The sequence below is a fragment of the Lissotriton vulgaris genome, chromosome 8 (genome assembly GCF_964263255.1).
Source record: "Lissotriton vulgaris chromosome 8, aLisVul1.2, whole genome shotgun sequence".
Taxonomy (NCBI): domain Eukaryota; kingdom Metazoa; phylum Chordata; class Amphibia; order Caudata; family Salamandridae; genus Lissotriton; species Lissotriton vulgaris.
The window spans coordinates 283,038,078-283,050,805 of NC_141696.1; the positions used below are offsets into that span (position 1 = coordinate 283,038,078).

At 43.4% G+C, this 12,728-nt stretch overlaps 1 long non-coding RNA gene across 3 annotated transcripts in view; it reads right to left on the minus strand.

The window, feature by feature from the left end:
- Positions 1-12,728, minus strand: part of LOC147696968 (uncharacterized) — a 628,335-nt gene that overhangs the window by 225,723 nt on the left and 389,884 nt on the right. For all 3 annotated transcript variants that reach the window (XR_015299275.1, XR_015299274.1, XR_015299273.1), the window contains exon 5: positions 12,538-12,581. This is a non-coding gene — a long non-coding RNA (uncharacterized LOC147696968). The remainder of the gene's footprint in view (positions 1-12,537; positions 12,582-12,728) is intronic.

Consider the following 12,728-nt stretch of genomic DNA (forward strand, 5'->3'; position numbering starts at 1 on the left):
GCAACGGCGATCTGATCCGAGACCTCGCCATTCTTCACCTCGACGTGCAGCGTCAACGTCGCTTCAACCTAGAGCCCTGAGTCGACGGAGAGCATAAAGTCATCATACTTGCTCTCAACGTCGTCGTCTTTGATGTCGACCGGGACCAGCGCCGTCTTTCCGCTGTTTTTCGACTGAGGAGCCCCCCAGAGGTAGAAGCATGGGTTTTGGTAGAGGACTTGCCCTCTCCTTGCCCAGAGGCTGTAGATGCTGCCTTCTGTCTTCGCTGCTCCAACCCTTGGAGTCAAATCTTTTCCCTGTCACGCAGGGTGCACCAAGAAAAGGACTTGCGAATAGAGCAGGTGTCAGCCACATTAGAGACGGGCAGACACAGAATACAGACTCTGTATGCATCAGACTTGGCCTTCTTCCTACCACAGTCAGGACACTTGTCAAACAGAGAAGGCCTTTTGACAAAAAAACTTTAGAAATTCTGTGAAAAAAGGTCGGCAGAAGGTAGATACAGGCCAAAGATGTCGAGTTAAGTTGCAAAAATTCAAATACTGAAGCAACTTTTGAAGTAAAAACCAAAAAAGGTTGTTCAATGCTCCAGGGTCCTGCTAGCAGGAGTCGGAAAAAAGAACTGAAAGTAACTGCCTCTGGCTATGCATCATGGGATACCGGGGGTCTCTGGAGACTCTTAAAGGCACGGTATCCATTTGCAGCCTATGGGGGCTTCTCTGTCCAACCCTTTCATCTCTATCATGAAACAAGCATTTACAATGCAATAGGTCTTGCATTATTAAAGTTTGAGCTATTGGCATTATAAATGATAATGCCTTTTATTCATTTGCATCTGTGCGTAAACAAGCACTTTGTACTTATAGTGCATGCTTATGAGAAGCAAGGCTGGCAGTCTCTTTTACTGCCAGCCTTGCTCATCGTAAGCAAGGAATATACGTTCAAATTGAGTGTTTATGCACCGATTGCAAGTTTTACAAACAAATGAATAAAAGGCATTGTCATTTACTGATTTGCATATGGCCATGTCTGAACTGGGGTGGTGTGGTGAGCAAAATAACAATGGATTAAACCCAGATCTGCGACTGGGGGTGAATATTTTGCCAATGTGCAGCATTCCGTCCATCATCTTGTGTGTTTTATTGGCATTTACAATGCCAATAGCTCAAATTATAATAATGCTGGGCCAGGGGACTATGAAACCTATGACTTGAAACCAGAGAGTCGTATGAGCTGCAGCATTAGGTAAGTTGTGGAGCTGTTAGAGCCTTGGGCTGATTGGAAGGCAAGGGCCTTTGGATTTCCAGTACCAATGAATCCAGAGGGACATTCGAGGTTGATGGGCCACATTTATCAACACTTTGCACCCAGTGAAAACATCCGGATTGGAGAGAATAAAGCTATCAAAACTACAGACAGGGGCTGATAAGGCCATTAGAAGCTACAAGGAAGTGAGTGGAGAGGACACAAAGGGCTTAGGGGGTGCGGGCACACAGCAATAGTAGGAAGTTCAGGATTAGGGTGATTGCTGCGACTAGTAGAAGCTATTAAGTATGAGAAGGTAGAATAAAGTAGCAGGGCCACCGAGGACAGTGAGGAAGATAACAGGGGGACAGGCAGGAGCACAAGAAGTGTGTGTGCCTGGCGTGAGATACAGGTTGATGAGTGCAGACACAAACATAGAAGGAAAAGAAATGCAGGAGCATCTGTAGGCATGAGGAAGAAAGAAAACCTGTATGGGAGGGAGGTGAGACGGGTCCGGAGAGTGAGGTGTGCAGAGGATCCGAGATGAGGGAAAACAAGAACCCTGGAAGGCAAGGGATGCAGTGAACCGCTGCGAAGAGAGACTGAGGGAGAGGAATTGGCTAAAAGACGCTAGAGGACACAGGGTGAGCCGAGCCTTCAAGGTGAGGAAGAGGGTTACCAATCGAAAAAAACAAACAATCAGGAAATAAGAGAACTGCCGGGAAGAGAGGAGTGTATGATAGAGGAAAGTGGAAAGAAGAAAGGACAGAGAAAGTGGCCGCATGACATTGTTAGTAGCTAACAAATGAATGGAGACTGAGCAATGGAGTATGTTTAGAGGAGAGACAGACATACGAGGAGAGGTGTGCAAGAAGGGTGCGGAAACTTAGAAAGAAGGGCTTGGTTAAGTAAGACACGAGCCGAAGAAGCGACGGATGCTGAGCTTAAACTACACCCTCCAAGATCATACATCTAGTAGGTAGTTAAAACAGAGTGCACATATGTGCTTGAACGTGCTGCATCTTTTAACAGCTTCCCATCGCCCAAACACCTTTCCACCTTTACCTCGGATACCAATGTGGTCACCTCGGGTTTAAGCCTGTTACATATTGCTGAAACGCACAAACATGCAGACATTGGTAAAACTGAAAGAAGTCAATCACACCTCACATATCCACTCCTGCATTTCATGTGCGTTTTCCCCAGCCTCCGCCGGCCGCTCCCGAATCTGTAGCTCCGGGCAGGATCACAGCGCCGTCCCGTACATTGCCGGCTCTCTGCCGCAGTGCCAGCGTATTGTCTCATTGGGCTCCCTGGGGGCAGTCCCGTATTCAGGGCTCAATGGTCGTGGCTGCTGGTATCGGGTGTGCGATGTAGCATGCACATGGGCTGTCCAGGCGCCCTCGCGTACATGCGAAAGTGAAAGAGTGTCAGAGCGCAGAGCGCGAGAGGAGACGGGCGCGATCGCAGTCCATGTCTCCTAACGTGGCAGAGCGCGGGAGGAGACGGGCGTGAAGGCAAGGGATGCAGTGTACCGCTGCAAAGAGAGACTGAAGGAGAGGAATTGGCTAAAAGACGCCAGAGGACACATCGTGAGCCGAGCCTTCAAGGTGAAGAAGAGGGGTACCGATGGAAAAAAAAAACAATCAGGAAATGAGAGAACTGACGGGAAGAGAGGAGTGTATGATAGAGGAAAGTGGAAAGAAAAAAGGACAGAGAAAGTAGCCGCATGACATTGTTAGTAGCTAACAAATGAATGGAGACTGAGCAATGGAGTATGTTTAGAGGAGAGACAGACATACGAGGAGAGGTGTGCAAAAAGGGAGAATTTATGAGAGTAAGAATTGGCAAGAAGGATGCGGAAACTTAGAAAGAAGGGCTCGGTTAAGTTAGATGCCTAAGAAGCGACGGATGCTGAACTTAAACTACACCATCCAAGATTACACATCTAGTAGGTAGTTAAAACAGATTGCACATATGTGCTTCAACAGCTTCCCATCGCCCCAACACCTTGAGCTGTCCCAGTGCCCTCGTGAAAGTGCTAAAAAGAAAGCGTGTCAGAGCGCGAGAGGAGATGGGTGCGTTCACAGCCCATGTCTCCTAACGTGCCAGAGCGCGAGAGGAGCGCGAGAGGAGACAGGCGCATTCACAGCCCATGTCTCCTAAAGCGCGCGGTCACTTCCATTGTCTGCAATGGCTTTGGTAAGCTCGTGCACATCTCATGTCCCACTTCGCTAGCTACACAGCGACAATAAGTCTCGCTTCGTGAGCAGCGCATGGCGCTGCATCACTAGGCGAGACCTAAAAAGGGAGTTTTGTGAAGGGGAGTTTTCTATGTGTTGAAACTCAGTAAAAGTACTAAATTTAAAAGTTAACTGGCTATTTTTTTTCACTTCAAGATGAAGTAATAGCCAGTGTAGCCTAGTTAGTTAGGCCGCATTATTGTCTTGTTATCTCTTAAGTGTCTATACAAGCCTACCTGAAGAAAGGCAGAAGGTGACACCTTAAGAAGATATCTAATGAAGTGCTCCTGGGTCCATGCACATGGGCAGGACTATTCACATGATCATAACTATACACGGAAATCCCCTACAAGAGAAAGAGGAGAACAGATATGGGGGTAAAGAGCCTTTAACTTACAGTAATCTTCATTAACCCTAGGACAGTCCTCCTCGTCATAGCAGAACCCCACCCCCTCCCATTCTGGCACACAATTATATGTGGCTTTAGTATTTTCAGGAAGTGCAAGAGGGAAACTTTATGCTAATAAATAAAAAAAAGAAAGCTTGGGAAATGTTGCACTAGCAGGATACACGGCTTCACAAGTAACAGCTATAATGAGGAGTACAATCCTAGGACAATGCCCTTGACTGCATAGCCACCAATCTGCAATCGCTTAAGACAAACTGCCCAATACCTCAAACATGGACAGACCATGCTCTAGTACCATTCATGTTCCCTATTCAGAGCCCTAAGGAATGTAATAATAAGGTTAAGTACGACCAGGCTGACCTACAAGAATGGAGGGCCTTAATGGCAAATCCGAAAATCTGATTGAGATGGCTAGGGATTGTAAGCCTACCGGGTCAGGCTCAGGGTTCTCAGACCCCAGCACTTTCAGAGAATGGATGGTTGAATTAAAAAATATGACAGGGCGGCCTAACAGGACTCGAAAACAGAATACTAAGAAAAAATCAGCTCCATGGTACAATCAAGAATTAAAAATAGCACAGGGGGAGCTCCGTAGAGCAGAACGCAGATGGAGAAAAAACTATAGCACGGAAGAGCGGGGTAAATATAAAAGGGCTATAAGCACCTACCATGCGCGAATTAAATCTACAAAAAGGAAATTTTACGAATCTGTCATAGTCGCCGCAAAAAACAAACAAAAATGTATTTTTAACATTGTAAATGATTTTAATAAACCCACATTTTTAACACAGGAAATTCCACCCTCAAAAGACCTCTGCGAAAATATAGCTGATTATTTTGAGGACAAAGTACAGGGTCTAACCAAAGATTTTGAAATTCCCTCTCTGGAACCCAGTAGAGAAGGTGGAAGTGCTGATGAAATTATGAACCAGTTAGCAACCTTCCACCCAATTAGCCTGGAAGAAACAAGGCAGTCAATTTTAACCACAAAATCTGGGTCCCCATTTGACCCCTGTCCCATAAGACTCCTGCATCTCATGGTAGATGAAGTAAACCCTATGATTAACGAAATTGTAAATCATTCACTTTCCACGGCCAATGTGCCACTGGAATGGAAACTTGCGGCAGTGAAACCCTTACAGAAAAAACCCCTTCCTGACCCTGCGACTCTTTCCAATCTGCGACCTATCTCACTTCTCCCAGCACTATGTAAGATCGCTGAATCACTGGTTAACAAACAGCTGACCATGTTCTTAGAAGTCAACGAGATATGGCATTCCAATCAGGCGGGGTTTAGAGCCCAGCATTCAACAGAATCGGCTCTACTGTACACGACAGATACCATTCGTACTGCCCTGGACCAAGGAAAGAAGGCCGTCCTGATTTTATTAGACCTGTCGGCGGCCTTCGACACGGTCTCCCATGCCATCCTATTAGATCGGCTAAAAACATCGGGCGTGAAGGGGACGGTTCTAGAGTGGTTGGAAAACTACCTAAGGGACAGGAGACAGGTGGTAACCCTGGGGGAATTTACCTCCACGGAAAAACATCAGAAGATGGGAGTACCCCAGGGGTCTAGCCTTAGCCCGACATTATTCAATGTCTATACTGCGCTTCTGATTAAACTAATATCATCCTTTGGCATAGAGGTAGTAGCATATGCCGATGATACGCAGTTAATACTGGTTACGGATAGGGACAACCAGTCATGGGAAGAAACATTCAAGGAATGTTTAACTGCCACCTTCGATTGGATGCGGAAGAATCACCTAAAATGTAATACAGGAAAAACAGAGATCATTCCGCTAGGCCCAAATAATGACTTTATTCCCAGGCAATGGTGGCCAGAAAGGGCAGAAATACCGCCTCATACAACCATAGTTGCTAGGAACCTGGGGGTCACGTTTGATTACAATCTTGCCTTCAAGCAGCAGGCAATAAAAGTGGCAGGAATGTGCTTTGGCTTAATCAAAAGCCTGAGGAAATTCTTTGATATACTCCCCGTGGAGGCGAGGAAAACTGTTGCAGTAGCGTTGGTAACGTCGCGCTTAGATTATTGCAACAGTTTGTATGCTGGCAAAAATAAAGAAGTAACTTACAGGCTTCAGCTAGTGCAAAGCGCTGCTGCCAGATTGGTGCTAAAATGGCCAAAAAGATCGTCAGCCTCAGGGGCATTAAAAACTCTTCATTGGCTTCCTATTGTAAAAAGGATCCTGTTCAAGGTTTTGATTATAACATTTCGAGCAATGCACAAAACAGGACCACTATATCTACAGAAAAAATTCAAGAGATACTGCCCAACCAGAAGCCTACGATCATCAAATTCCAATACTCTGGTGGTTCCTAGGTTTCGTTTAAAAACCCGTGGAGGAAAGTCCCTAGCAGTATTGGGTGCAAAGGCTTGGAATACTCTGCCTCCTGCCCTGAGAACTCTAGATAAAGAAACAGAGTTCCGTAAAGAACTAAAAACTTGGATATTTAAACTGCAAGATAGCATGGCCAGAACTCTAGTTTGATGCTCGCCTTTGTATTTGGTCCAACTCTGAGTCACTTTGTCATCTGGTAATTTGCCGGAGGTAGCGCCTAGATGCTCCATTGGAGCGATTGCTGCGCGATATAAATAAAATTTTACATTACATGAAGATTACTAGTAAGTAACTAGTTAAGTTTAAGTACCAGGTGTTCACCATTTCAAGACCAAACAAACATATCTGGGCGACTGGGCCTTCTCAACTGGTGTGGTTCTGGATTTGCTTCTTTTCACCTTAATTTTCGGGGCTAGATTTCCTAGGGTAAGGTTTTATCACAGCTGTAAGATCATAATGGTCCGGAGCATTATGGCACCCTCTGAGTAGAAGAATGTCTGTGTCACATAGGAGCACGCACACCTACCTTTCTAGAAATATTGGCTTCCATAAATCTGGCTGAGGAGAAGGAGGAGGTAGAATATACAGCTTTGTCATGGCTACAAAACTGTATGGTAACCACATTCTTGGTTAATTTTAATTGATTTCCATGCAAATAAAACCATATTAGGACAGTAATTTACGCAGTCTGTAGTGCTGCAGAAACCATTTGATTGTTGCATGATCATCCCTTATGAAACACTGAAAGTATCAATCTCTGCAGCAGTTCCTGTCATTAGCTCATTAGCCCATTTTATAAGAGGCAGTAGTGCCCTGTGACATACAGTTAAAGTGAAGAAACAAGTATCATTGCACATTGATGCCACATTAGTCTGCTGGTGGCCCCAGACTAGCAGACTTTGACTACACTGGGATCTATTTATGAAACAAGATACAATTTTGTTACACAAAATACTTGAATGCCCTTTTGCCTGCACTAACGAGATGAGACTCTAAAAGGTTAAAGGGCGCTGTACTACTCACGAATGGGAAATTCATTGAAGCATATGATCTATCTTTTACCAAGAATAACCCCTTTGTAAATTTAAATTGATATAAGTACATAGTCAAATCAAGAATCACAATTTAGAACCAACCTCCTAACCATATTCAATCTAGTCTGACTGCATGTTAGAGTTCAGGATTTTCCACTGGTTTGACTTTAAGTCTTGAAAGTTTTCACAATTGTGGTCTTAAAAAAATTACCAATACGATATCTGACCTTGTTTACAAATTACAGTGACTCACTCTGAAAACCAAAAAGAAAAAGAATGCCTTATTGTTAACTCTATGCCATGGATAAATGACCAAATTAAAAGATGGACCATATCCCCTTTAGAGTATTTTGGACCCTCACTCTCCATACAGCCAAACAAAGACATTGGTGAAATCTGTCCAGTAATTGGCAGTTGTGGGAAACATGCACCATTCAACTGATTTTATATTTCATTTCGACTTTTGGGAACATTACCTTCATTTCTTTATACAAATATAAAATAATCTTTTTGTAATCTAGCCAGTCGGGCTGCAATCCACAGGTCATTTTGCCATGTGTATCTTTGCCAAACGAAAGCATATTTGTATTGCCTCAAACAAGACTTTTGAAGTTGCCCAGCAACTTGAACCAGTTTGGATAGCATTTAGGATGACGCAAAAATTTAAACCACTCAGTAAAATGGCTTTCAGCATGTCATCAACTTCGCACAGTATGACCACAATATGCATGGCTCCTATCACCAGATGGGCTGTTTTTGTACAAATGTTTCAAATGGAGTACAGTTCCACTGCAAAGAGGGAAAGAACACTTTTTAATGAAAAAAAACATAGAAGAAGAATTTTGACATGGCTATATATAGAGACGTTGCAACCAGTCATCGGAATTGTGGCTGTATACACACCCTATATTGTACTATCCTGTGACTGCTCAAACATTATTAAATGCATCTGGCTCAGTTATTTATATAAACACAAATGAGCATGGTAATACCAATGAAAACAATTTCTTCTTAGTATAGTTTTGATGAAAAGTGGAGAAGACGCCAGTGATATTATTATACAGTTAAAAGGTTCCCAGAGGACAATACTTTTATTTTAACATCGAAGTTACGTTTGAGATTTTGAGGTCCAATAATGAAGGTAGAAATTTTGTAAGAGACTTTAGGTGGATGGATAGTCAAGTTGGAGACACTAGTGCATTTCTGGGACACAAAGAAGCCAATTGCAACACAATATTCTTGCTAACTTGAATAATACACTAGCAGCTAGTCACCCGAAACCTTGAAGGAAAATAAGCTGACGACATGCAAATATCTATACAACCCTTAGAAAACAGTATTGTCTTAAGAGCTGAATGTGTGAGATTTGAGTAGAGACTAGAATCAGGAGACTTGATACAAGATCCTGCCTGCCTACCTGATGAACATATTAGCCCAATACAACGGAAAAACATACACAGAGTGGCTCAACACCGTCTCGGATTTGGCACAGACCGAATTGCGGTCGGTGGTTCTGACCGCCACATTAGGATGCGACCGAACACTGGTCAGATTCCCATTGTTTCCTATGAGAGGTTGTGTTATGCCAGAGAACCGGCTGTATCAAAGACTCCTATGGGGAAATGGGGTGTGTGGAAAACCCTGTAGCTTGTCGCAGGCATCCCTTGGTGCCTGCCACACAGTGCAGGGTTTTACAGTGGGGTACCTTAGGTACCCCCCTCAGCCAGCAACCATAGGACATGGGGGCCAGGAAGCCCTGTCTTGGACTCCCAAAGTCACTTTCCGACAGCCTTTCCGTGTCAGACAGACCGACGCACAAAGGCTTTTGGAAAGCAAAATCGTAATCCCAACAGCTGAAACCTTATTCATAGGGGTTACAGTGCAGTTCCGAGCGACAGGAATACTCTGCGAGTCAAAATGACTGGCCAGTTTACATTTTGACCGCGAACATCGTTATTGGGTAGTCGGACTGTAAACTGACAGTCGGTCGGATGGGCTCTGACGCGGTTGCGGAGATTCCGACTGTAGGGCAAATGCTTTCTGCGCGACATCATAATGAGCCTCAGAGTGTATTTGAATCCAGAAGAATGTTTTTTGTTATTAAGGAAAATTAAATCTACCTGACCCTCATAGAAACGACAATGTATAGTTTTCACGTAATGTATGATAGGCCGGCAAAAATGTTTAGACAATTTTGGAAATGATTTTCATGAAAATTCATTTTCTTATAGATTTTGAATCTGTCACCAGAGGATAACCCTGAGAACAATGGAACCCAGAAGCAGCCATGGACAGAAAAAATATTGTATTAGTCACGAAGAGTGCAACCATCAGGTAAAATCTACAGAGGATGTTCTTGGGGAAACTTCAGACTAAATAAAGCAAGGTATTGCATTTTACAGTTTTCCATCACAGTGGTGAAACGTCAACTTTAAAAGGAACTTGTCAAGGGAAAATATCACAAAACTTTCAAGTTTGTCACGATATGTGCTGCACTATAGCCTGTAGGTTGTCCATAAAGGGAGTGTACACCAAATGCAAAACACAGGATGCACAAAATACTAACATTTTTGCTACAGAGGGAGCAGTGCCTATGGGATACAATGTGATCCGCAGCAAGAAAAAACTATTGAAAGTCTGTGCCAACTACTTAGGGAGTTGAGGGATAAATGGACGCGAGATGGCATAGAATTGGATGTTGAGGATTGGCAATTGGCTGTGTCCTCTCTGAAGGTGGTCGCGATCCCAGCATGATTGCGGCTCGTTCAGCTAAAAATACTACACAGAGTTTATATCACAGGCCCCCGCCTTGTCCGGATGTGGTTGTCGGATGTAGGTTTATGTAAACGGAGGTGTGGTCTTGTGGGTACATTACTCCACATCCTTTGGGAGTGTCAATATATTGCAGAGTATTGGGGTAAGATCCATAACACTATGCATGAGGTTCTGGGGGTTGCTGTGCTGCCAGAGGCGAGGAGATTTCTCCTTAATATATGGGAACCGACTGATTTTAAGGTGGCACAGACGCAATGGACCACACTGGGTTTCATGATAGCAAAAAGGAACATTGCTCGGCAATGGGGATCAGAGCGGCCTCATACCCTTGAGAGTTGGAAAGATGATCTGGACTGGCGTATGTTTCGGGAGAAGACTGTGTACATAGCGAGATCCCGGCCTCGAAAATGGGCATCTGTTTGGGGACTCTGGAATAAATAAAGGGGAGAGATTTGTGTGCCACCTAGAGACTCTGTATTTGATGTGCCCCCATCCACGTAAAAGTTTTTCTTTTGACATGTATGTACCCTGATCCCCCCCCCCCCTCTCATGGAGAAGTTATATGGTATTGTGATGCGATTCTTCTGTATTGTGTTCTTTCTTTACAATGCCTTGTTTTAATAAAAAGAATTGTTAAAAAAAACTCTGTACCAAGAGAACAAGAGGTATTTTTTGGATTGTGCCAAAGCAGTTTCCATATTTGTCTGCTATAGTTAGACGTTCATAAAAATATATTTTCCAGTAACTAAAATGTACTTTACACACTTTACATGAAGTACGATTGAAGCTAAGAAGTGTATCCACGCTGAATTCCTACAAAAGTATAGACTTTGAATAGATAATTTCCAGTAGCAGCAGGTTTACTTTCTGTTTTTTAATGCACTTTAGGCGGGCACATAGATGTATACGCTGTTCATATAATTTTAATTTAATAGGCATCATTACTACCTTGCATGCCATATTAATTGACAATGTTATACAATATTCATATGCTATTATTGAAAAATACAATTCACATTATCCACATTATCACATTATCCTTGCAATGCAGAAACTGCTGGGATTAAGATGCTTACATTGCTGAAGCAATGAGGACACTGGTTTGATTTTGTTGTTTGGTATACTGAGATAGCATGGACACCATACCAAAGCACGTATCTATCTGCCCAAAAACATAAAGCGGTATGCAGGCCAGTTTCCATGCTGCTTGGGTGAAAGTACTACTTTACAGTGCATAGAAGCTAAAAACAGGGATCGTGCTTCATGAAGAAGCTGTGCAGTAAATGATCTTCAAAGATAAGTCTTGTACTCATATTAATCTTATATCACATAAGTCTGCTGTTTGCTTCAGCAAGAGTTACTCTCAGTTGTGGCCAGTCCATTGGGGCTGAGGGGACACACCCTCTAACCTTTTGCCCCCAAGAACAGTACCTGTGGGCTCAGCAAAGGTCGGCGTGACAGACAATCTTTATTTTCAGGTCAGGTAGCCAGCAGCTAGACTTGCGCTAAATACGCCAGCTCCTGGCTGCCTGAGCAGAACTTTGCTGGGCTGATGATGTCACAGCTCCTTTTAGAGTGACCTCCTAAACTCCTCAAAGGTCCTTGAGGCCTTTCTCTCTGTGACGAGGTGTAGCGTCACTCATTGCCTCAGACCTGGGCACTTCAGTTTTAAGCCTGTAAGCGATCAGGGTCTAATATCAATCAGTGACAGTCACAGAGTGTGGTGGGGTTAGCAGTCTCACCGACCACATCCCACTCTGTGAAGAGGTTGGTCCTGCTGCCTTTCCTCATTCGCAGACCCTAGATCGGCCAATGAGGGATGGCAGCAGTCCCAATCCTCAAGGGCCGAACCCTCCTGGGACCTCCGAGGCTTGGGACAGCTGCTTTACCTCATTTGCTGACCTACGGTCAAACAATGAGGGAAAGCAGTGGTCCCAAACCTCCTGGGACTTCTGAAGCTGAGCTGCCGGTAAGAGTGATTTTTTAAAATTAAGTTAATGTTTGGTGCGTGTGTGCATTTATGTTTGAATTTTTGGTAAGGAGTGTTGTGAATGGATGTGTGTGTGTGTGCATGTGCATGCGTGCATGGGTGTGAGTGAGTGTGTATGTGTACTTGTGTGTCCTGTCTGCCTCCTTCCCTCCTAAAATTACCCACCGCTACTGTGTACTCTAAAGAAAGTTTGTCTAAAATATAGCCTGCTGAAAACCAAAACTATATTATTCAACTTAACATCATTCTCATGTGTTTTTGTAATATCAATATGAAACGTGTATCTAGGTTATGACTCAGAGGAGAACCTCAGAGTTTACTATAGTGACTTCAACAGCTGATACACTCATTCTACAGCTATAAGAAGGATACTTCAGGAATTTGACCAACTGAGTATAGGATTTCCTAATATCTTCATTTGCATGCATGCATGTAAATAACTTTTTTTGTAATTTTCTGGTTCATTATACATTACCTTTTCTCTGTATTTTTTAGGTGTTTCAATCGTAGTATGCCTCTCTGAAAATAAAAAAAGGTAAAGGTATAAATACTGTTAAGTTTTTTAAATAAAAAATACAAACTCATTAGAACAGCTGAAGAATAACGATACATAATTTTTGTTTGACTCAGCACACCCTTTTCTCTGTTTCTATGACCGTGCTCGCT